Source organism: Capricornis sumatraensis, chromosome 10 (assembly GCF_032405125.1).
Source record: "Capricornis sumatraensis isolate serow.1 chromosome 10, serow.2, whole genome shotgun sequence".
In the NCBI taxonomy this organism is placed as follows: domain Eukaryota; kingdom Metazoa; phylum Chordata; class Mammalia; order Artiodactyla; family Bovidae; genus Capricornis; species Capricornis sumatraensis.
In genome coordinates, this window is record NC_091078.1 from 94,812,687 (window position 1) to 94,821,507 (window position 8,821).

The window sequence follows — 8,821 nt, forward strand, 5'->3', positions numbered from 1 at the left end:
AAAAGGCTCTATAGGGCAGAGAAGGAAATGATTTTGCTGAGAAAGGGTGGTGACGACTTCCCAGAGGAGGCAACAGATCAGAACGTCAAAGGGCAAACGGAGCTTTCCTTAAGAACAGACTGCTGAAGCCATCCAGAGAGAGGGCGATATGCAGGAATACAGTTCTGCAGGACTAGCAGCTGGGGAGCTCATGAGGAAATTGCGAGATGAGAAGTAGGCCAGATCCCGATCCAGCAGTGTCCTGAGGACCGTGTTTAGAGTCTGAACTTTGTCCTATATAAGGACTGGCAAATATGTGGCACTTGGCACCACTTTCTGTCTGCACCCCTGGCAGACATAACTGTTATGCCATTGAGCGCTTCTCTGCTGAGCTCAGAAGCAGACTCAGTGTCTATCTCCATGCAATCCTCCCTACAGTCCATGTGCCCCCAGTGGGAACCCCACTGAAGGATCTCAAGCAGGGAGGTGTCACTTGAATTCCCAATTTTTTTTTTTTGATGCTTTAGTATGGTTCATTAAGCTGTGCCTTAGTACAGATGCTGGGGCTTGCCCACGGTGCTCTTAATGTACAAGGCCCTGACATTCTGCCAATTTTTCTTGAGCAATGATACCAGGAAGTTGACAGCTAAGTGGATGTTGTACACAAGCTCATCATCTGTCATCTTCACGTGGCCAACAGCCACTGCCAGACACAGTACCTTCTTCACCTGGAACTTGATCGTGGACTTCACTTCATCAACTTTGGCCACCATGTTCTCATTGTGGGTCAGCAAGGAAGGGAACTTGCCAGCCTTGTTCAGGCCTGGGCCCAGGATTCGGGGGGTCTGCTTGATCAGAGACTCTGAAGCCAAAAAGGCATCATATTTCTTGGCCAGCTTCTTGACCAGTTTCTTATTCTTGTTGAGTTTTTTCAGTGCCTCGATGTCCATGTGGGGGATATCCACAGCCTTGGCCTCATCACAATGCTGCTGGTCCCCCAAGACACACACGGAGAACTTGGGGCGGGGAGTGGACTTAAGCCTGACGATGCCCGAGAAACATTTGTCCTTCTGAGGGTCATAGTTCTCAGGCTGATCTGAAGCGCCACCGTCTCCAAAAACTTTCTGCGCTTGCGCTGGTTCCCGTGCAGGACTGCCCGCACCGCCTCGTAGAGGGGGTCGCGGGAGACTTTGCTGCTCATAGTTCCCTACGCCGCGATAACCGGGAAAGAGCTGAATTCCCAATTTAAAACGAACACTGGTAGCTTTGTGGAGGCAAGGAGGCTAAGCAGGAAGTGGTTGTAAGAGTCTGGACAAAAGGTGAGCAGACCCTGAACTAACATAGTGGCAAAGTGAAAGGAGACAAAAGGGAATCTTAGAGACCAAGGAGGCAAAACCAGTAAGACTACAGAGCCAAGCGGGGCCCGTGAGGGCGGCCTTGCTCACCACTATCTCCTAGCATTCATCACAGAACTTGATATACATGGGAGGACTCCACAGATCGCGATCAAACGATTGTTTTTTTCTACATTCTTTCACTGAATCTTCACAATAATACCGTGAAGAAAGCAATGTTATTCCCACTTTCCAAATAAGGAATCTAAGTTTGAGAGAGGTTAAGTGACCTGCCAAATACACCCAGCTAGAGAGTTGCTGTTGCTGCCGAGTCACTAAGTCAGGTCAGCTCTTTGACCTCATGGACTGCAGCACGACAGGTTCCTCTGTCAGCCACCATCTCCCGGAGTTTGCTCAAATTCATGTCCACTGAGTCGGTGATACTATCGAGAGAGTGCGAGAGTGCAGTTCCAACCTAGACTTCTAACTCCAAGCTCTGGTCCTTGATCCAGGGTTCCAGCTCAAATGATGGAGCAGCTAACAGTGTTAATGGTGAAATGTCAGAAACAGCCAGAAAATGGGCTGGGGGTCAGAGATACAGATTTGGGTGTTTCTGTCACAGTCAGGTAGCTGAGGTCTCAAGTAGGGATGATACTCAGGGAGTGTAGGAAGTGGGGGAACCACGTCAAGGATAGGTCAAACCTTGAGGGAATGTTGAAAAGGAGTCTGGACAGGGAGTCAGAGAGCCAGGGAAGAACCAGCCCAGGAGGATGCTATTGGGAAAGACATCAGCAAGGTGGGCATGGCCTAGATTAAAACCTACAGAATGTCAGAGCCATTAGATGGAGGGGGAACCACAGAGAATCAGAAGACGTAGGGGAAGCATTCTAAACCGGGTTGAAGGCTGCCTGGTGTTTTCGAAAACCACAAGGGCAACAGAATCTGGGGAGTTTGTTAAAAATACACAGACCACCAATAGCGGGGATCTTGTGAGAGTGACAGTCTCACTGAGCCTCTATTTTCTCATCTGTAAACTGGAAACAACAGTACTGGCTTCATAGTATTATAGTGAGGACTTTATATGCTTGAAAAGAGGCCCCACAGTTGACTGGGACACAGCTTGAAAACTGGATTTTAGGAACCCCCCGCTACAGGAAAAACAGATTTTTACCTGTAGAGAGATGGGTGACAGGCAACCCTTTCAGAAGGACTATATAAAAATGAGAGAAGGAAGGAAGGAAAGTCAGCCATTATAATCCTGGACTGGACATGCAGGGCCTGGGTGAAGAAGAAAGAAACCAGAAAGGATGAAACAGGGATAAGGCATTACTAGGGACAACTCACAGGAAGGAAAGGGAAAAATTACATGTGAGTCTTAGGCTTGAAGTCTGGCATACCCTTCACCAGAATCAGAAAGAACAATAGAGGGACAGCTGGTTTGGGTGGCTGGGGAGAAATGAAAAAAAATCCATACGAGATATTTGGTAAGTGCTAGAAAATAAACATAAAACATATAAGGGCCAACTGGCAGTAAACATGTTTCGGACAAAAGAACAGCACACCAGTTCAGAATGAGGCTGATCTCCAGGATGAGATGGCTTGGGTCAGAGTCCCAGCACTACCACTTTCTAGCTAAGGGATGCTAAAGAAGCTACTTAATTTCTCTAGACCTAGGCGTCTTTATTTGTAAAACGAGAGTAACAGTACATGTAGAAGATTTTAAGTGAAAAAATACACTAACAAGCACACTGCCCAGCACGTGGTGCATCAGCTTCCAATCGATGCTGACGGCTCCCTTCAGCTGCTCCACGATAACACGCAGTGCAAGGCCTCCCCACCGGCTCCAGCGGGAAAGAGCCCATCTGCCAAGGCAGGGGGTGCGGGTCTGATCCCTGGGTCAGGAAGATCCCTGAGAAGGAAATGGCAACCCACTCCCACATGGGAAATCCCATGGACAGAGGACCCCAGTGGCCACAGGGTTGCAAAGTCGGACACAATTTAGCGACTAAAGACAGTGACGACAACAATGTAGTGTGGCCAGCTGTGCTTTGGAGAAGCTGAACTATTCTCTCCAACTCTGAGACAGGACAGGAAAACAGAGGATTTTTTGAATTTCAAGGCTGGAATTAATTGCAAAACTATTAGTACAAAGAATTGTGCCAAGACACTGTAGGATGAAAAATTACCCAGTGTGTAAATGTGGTACCTATACTCAAGGAGAATACATGGGAAAGCAAGAAAAATGTATATACACAAACACCTGAAGTACCAAGCATACTGTGAAATGTCACTGATGCGCTGCCAGTCATGGGAGTCGAGAGAGGGAGAACCACCTCCAACGTGGATTCACCTGAACTTAGTCTAGAAAGATGGTCAGAAGTTTAACTGGCCACAACACAGACTCAGAGGAAACGACTTGAACAGGACAGCCAAAGGAAACAACGTGAATCCAGATGCAAAGCTGAAAAGGGCTAAAGGGACATTCCAGGAAGAGCCAGAAGTCAGGACTAACTGAAGAACTAGCCACAGAATAACTGGCCCCATGGTGAGGACAAATGCGAGGGAAAGGCCACAGGAGAAAGCATGGGCTTCCTGAGAGAGGCCAGGCGGGAAAAGCCAGAAGCTTGTTTGGGGAGCAGAATGATGCATGTGGTCCCACATACACTGAGCAAGACATTTCTGAAAGCACCTTCTCACAGCTGCTGATACAGCTGCACAGGACTTCAGACTCTAATCCAGCCCTACCATCCATCTGACTGAGGACGCCAAGATCAAGAGAGGTGAGTCAACTGCCCGAGCCATAGAGCGAGTGGCGACACTGGGCGCAGCTCTGGGGGGCAGACTCGGTTCACGGCACGTTACGCTCACCCACACGACCAGAAAGACACGGCCAAAAGCCAGGGTGAAATGAAACCAGGGTTATGGAATCGAGTCACCTGGACAGCCTCAAGTGGTGGGAGTGAAAGAGCTAGATTTCTGAGGGTCAGACCACAGAGGGAGCAGAAGAGGAAAACCAACAAACCTGGGTTACAATGAAAATAAAAACAAACATAAACAAATGGGACCTAATTAAACTTAAAAGCTTTTGCACAGCAAAGAAAACATAAACAAGACAAAAAGACAGCCCTGAGAATGGCAGAAAATATTTGGAAATGAAGCAACTGACAAGGGATTAATCTCCAAAATACATAAACAGCTCATGCAGCTTAACTTCCAAAAAACAAACCGTCCAATCAAAAAATGGGCAGAAGACCCAAATAGACATTTCTCCAAAGACAGAGAGACGGCCAATAAACACAAAGAAACACGCTCAATACCACTAATTATTAGAGAAATGCAAATTGAAACTACAATGAGGTATCACCTCATGGCAATCAAAATGGCCATCATCAAAAAATCTACAAACAATAAACGCTGGAGAGGAGGTGGAGAAAAGAGAACCCTTCTGCACTGTTGGTGGGAAGGTAAACTCAAACAGCCACTGTGGAAAACAGTATAGAGGTTCCTTAAAAAGCTGAAAACAGAACTACCATATGACCTAGCAATCCCACTACTGGGCATATATGCAGAGAAAACTATAATTCAAAAAAGATACATGCACCCCAATGTCCCCTACAGCACTATTTACAGTAGCCCGGTCACAGAGGCAACCTAAATGTCCAACAGACAAACAGATGAAGATGTGGTGTGTGTGTGTATATATATATATATATATATATATATACACACACACACGGGATTATTACTCAGCCATAAAAAGGAACAAAATCATGCCATCTGCAGAGATGCGGGCAGATGGACCTAGAGATTGTCATACAGAATGAAATAATCAGAGAGAGAAAAATATCACATAATATTGACTATATGTGGAATCTAGAAAAGTGGTACATGTGAAACTTATTTCCAAAGCCAAAACAGAGACACAAATGTAGAGAGCGCATATACGGCTACAGGCAGGCAGGGGTGATGGGATGAGCTGGGAGACTGGGATAGGCAAATGTACACTGCTGTGTATAAAGCAGCTAACGAATGAGAGCCCACTGCACTGCACAGGGGACTCTACTCAGTGCTCTTTGGTGACCTAAATGGGAAGGAAATTCAAAAACAGGAGATACACGTTAATGGATGTCTGATTCATTCTGCTGTACAGCAGAAACTAATACAATATTGTAAAGCAACTATACTCCAATAAAAACTTAAAAAAAAATTGTCCAAGTTAAATAGCCAGTATCAGAACTAGGATTAAATATCAAGTCCTCATTATTAAGGATAGAAAATGGCGAGGTGGACTTCCCTGATCGTCCTGTGGCTAAGAATCTGCCCGCCAGTGCAGAGACACAGGTTTGATTCCTGGTCTGGGAAGCTCCCACAAGTCTCAGAGCAACTAAGCCCATGCACCACAACTAACAAGCCTGCGCTCTAGAGCCTGGGAGCTGCAACTACTGAAGCCCGGGAAAACCAGAGCCCGGGTTCTGCAACAAGAGAAGCCGCCACAGTAAGTCTGCGCACTGCAGAGAAGAGTGGCCCCCACCTTGCCACAACTAGAGAAGGTCCCCATGCAGCAGCGCAGACCCAGCACAGCTGAAAAGAAAAAAAAGAATTTTTTTTAAAAAGAGAAAATGGCAAGGTGATGATGTTTAAGAAATAAAATGCTCTCAACAGAGATATGCACTCATGTCATGACAAAGTCTGAGATTAGCTTTGAAATATGCCAGCAACAGAAAAAAAAAAAAGTGGGAAAGATAATTGAAAGAAAAAACTGGGGAAATATTAATCATGACCAAAAATGAGTGATGGCTACATGGGATTCCTTATACTAGACTCCCTGCTGCTGTGTATGTTTGAAATTTTCCATAATAAAAAGTTCACTTACACACAGCTTCCCTCTCTGCAAAGGGAAATCAGTCGAAATGAAGAGCAACAAACATCAAGAAAAAACATCTTTGTCTGGGCAACAAGGAATTCACTCAGAGTTGGTATTCAGGAGAAAAACAGGACCAGAAGCCAGATCACAAAGGATGAAGAGGTATAGCTAAAGACAGAAGTGAGGAAATGGCTATGAAACTGAATCTTAGATAGAATGCCCAGGCGTAAGAAGGAGAGGCTAGGATAGCATGAAAGGCCAAACTACTTTGGTTCTACCTTGTCCTGCTGCTGCTGCTGCTAAGTCACTTCAGTCGTGTCCGACCTATGTGACCCCACAGACGGCAGCCCACCAGGCTCCCCCATCCCTGGGATTCTCCAGGCAAGAGTACTGGAGTGGGGTGCCATCACCTTCTCCAGTTCTACCTTGTATGTAGGTAAAAACAAAAAGGGGAAAGAGGGAGGACAGGAAGATACTAGAAAGAAGACGAGTGAGCAATTAATTAATTAACCAATCAATCTATATATAAAACAAAAACATTAAAATATGCTCATCCCCCTTCAATAAGGAAGTATAAATAAAAGAGAGTTGTCTAGGATTCAACTGTCAAAGATTAAAATTATTTATAATGCTCCCTGTTAGAGGAGAAATATAAACTGATATAATCTTTCAAAAGTTACGTGATAATATCTAGTAAAATTATAAACAAACACAAGTCTTGACTTGTTAGGAATTTTTCCAGTTGCAGGAATCTATCCCAGGAAGTACACAGGGCACAGAAAGATATATACAATGCACACAAAGAGGTATAGGAAGATATATCTCAAGGATGTTACTTCAAAGAGTAAGAAACAAATGGCTATCACCAGGGGACTAGGAAAACTGATAAAAACATATAATACTATAAACTATTAAAAGATACAACAGAGATGTGTCAGACACATAGGAAAATGCACAAGAAAAATGCATTAAATGAATACGCAAACTATTAAAAAAGTAGGTATACTGTGATTCCAATTCTGTGAAAAAGGAATTATTTTATCTCACACATATACAGAAACACAAATACGTCCATATCAGCATATGGTGGTGGTTTAGTTGCTAAGCCGTGTCCAGCTCTTGCAACCCCATGGACTGTAGCCTGCCAGGCTCCTCTGTCCATGGGATTCTCCAGGCAAGAATACTGGAGTGGGCTGCCATTTCCTTCTCAAAGGGATCCTCCCGGAGATATCAGCATATACCCAGTGGAAAAAAGTGTGGATAAACATAAACCAAATTCATGAGAGTAGTTAACACTGAGATATGGGATTATGGGCTCCTTTGCTTATTTAAAAATATCTAAATTTTAACTGTACCCATACATTACCTGAATAATCAGGAAAAAAGTTAAGGACTTGAAAGGAGAGGGAGAAAAAAAAATCAGTGAGCCCTCAGGTGAGGTCACAGGTCAAGAAGGAGGGAGACAGAGAGCAGGTCTAGGGCCTGAGGGAATAAGGAGCCTGGGGACCTGTGCAGCCGCTGCTGTGGGAACCGCGGTCTGCGAATGCAGGAGGACAGCACCTGCCAGGCAGAGACAGCTCAATCAGTGAGGCAGTGGGAGCTGCTGACAAGCACAGCAGCCCAGGAACACTGGGCAGCCGAGGGGCCGCCAGGGAAGGCGGGGAGAGAAATCAGGGTTGGCAACTGGCAGAGCAAGCAGTGCGCAAAGGTTCAGGCACGTTCTCAGATCCGGGCAGGGCAGCACGGAAATTGTGGACCACGGCAAACCAGCATCCACAGTAAGCTGGGAGGTGGGTGAGACAGCGAAGAGAAGCTGGAGAGACGGTGCGATGGGAAGGCACTAAGCTCAACCCAGAATGACCCCTGAAGGACTCTTCCAGACGTTCATTCTTTTTCCAGTTTCTACACATCATCCCGTTAGGAGGAAGATCCCAATTTGAGTCACTGGGTCTCAAGCGCAAAACCATCTCCGCCTGCTTCTGGGTGTTTCTCATAACCCCTAAAGGATCTGTGAGGAAGGCAGGAGCTCCTTCTGGGCTCCCCACCTTCCCCTGGCACCCAGCTCTTCCAGAGTCACTAGGCTGCTGTTAACAGAGCAGAGGCTCCACTCCCTGGGTGGACTGTGTATCCTCTACTGGCCAGAAACCTGGAATAAGGGGGGACTGGAGAATCCCAGCGATGGCGGAGCCTAGTGGGCTGCTGTCTACGGGGTCGCACAGAGTCGGACAGGACTGAAGCGACGCAGCAGCAGCCGCAGCAGCAGTCACCTCTAACTAAAGCCCTAACAGTGTCCCCTGAGCACGGTAAGAAGGGCCCCAAACTTAGAACACCTGGCATGAAGCTCCAGCTCCTTCTTATTGGCTCTGTGCACTCGAGAGCAAGCCATTTCACCTCTCTCTGTTCTAAATTACAATATCGTACATACACAAGCTATATTATACTTATAATAGTAAAGGAAACATTCTTCAATTCTACCTACTTACCACTTTCATCAATGGTGCTGTAAAACCATAAAAGGGTGCAAGTACCTTCAATGTGCCTATTTGGATGAAATTGTTCATAGTTTTATTGCTTTTCATCTATAACAATTTTCTTCTCAAGATTTCAACACTGCTCACGAATTTCTTCAATTTAACAGTTGCTT

General features: G+C 45.7%; 1 pseudogene; it reads right to left on the bottom strand.

Moving 5' to 3' along the window:
- Positions 1-527: 527 nt before the first annotated feature.
- LOC138087726 (large ribosomal subunit protein uL1 pseudogene) lies at positions 528-1,180 on the bottom strand (annotated as a pseudogene).
- Between the last annotated feature and the right edge of the window lie 7,641 nt (positions 1,181-8,821).